We start from the raw sequence: 904 nt of genomic DNA, 5'->3' as shown, positions 1-904 counted from the left end.
GTCCTGTTTCTTCCCTCTGGTTACCCATGTTATAAATATCCTCTTTCAGACATTTATATATTTTTGGGTTATATTGTTGTTGTTCTTAAGTGCCATAGAGTTGATTCTGACCCATAGTGACCCTGTATAGGGTTTCCAAGAAGCAGCTGGTGAGCTTGAACCACTGATCTTGCAGTTCAAACGACTTTGCAGTCTGACACGTTAGCCTAAAATGCCACACCAAACATATATATATATATCCCACTCTTCTTCCCATGCCTATTCAGCCTGTGTTTCTGCCCATGTATCTACACACAGGACACTCTTGTTCTATGGTTTTGTACATATCATTATTTACCTTAATCCCTTTTAGTCCTTGCATACTTCCCTGTGTCTTTACCTAACTCATCATTCTTTTGCCAACTTCTCTCTTCTTCTATATTGCCCTCCCCTTTCTTATACATTTCCCTTTCACTCACCCGAGTTAACATACATCTTAACTCTAGCCAGTGAATTATTCTCATTTCCCTCTCACCCCTGGTAGCCATCAAAGACTGTTTATTTTTGGCGTGAAAACATTTTCTTGAGTTTTTACAATAGTGGTTTCAGATGACAATATTTGTCCTTTTGTAATTGACTTATTTCAGTTAGCATAATGTCCTTCAGGTTCATCATGTTATGAGGTACTTCATAGATTCATCATTACTCTTCCATGTTACATATTCCATTGTGTGTAGGTTCCAAAGTTTGTTTGTCCACTCTTCCACGATGATCGTTTAGGTTGTCTCCATCTTTTTACTATTGTGAGCAGTGCTGTGGTGAACATCTGTGTACATATAGCTACTCATGTCCTGTCTGTTACTCCTTGTGGATACATACCCAATAGAGGTATTTCCAACTTTCTGAGGAATTGCCATACTGCTTA

The sequence above is a fragment of the Chrysochloris asiatica genome, unplaced genomic scaffold (assembly GCF_000296735.1).
Source record: "Chrysochloris asiatica unplaced genomic scaffold, ChrAsi1.0 scaffold00709, whole genome shotgun sequence".
Lineage (NCBI taxonomy): Eukaryota > Metazoa > Chordata > Mammalia > Afrosoricida > Chrysochloridae > Chrysochloris > Chrysochloris asiatica.
The sequence above is the reverse complement of the archived record's forward strand: the minus strand, read 5'-3'. Positions refer to the sequence as shown.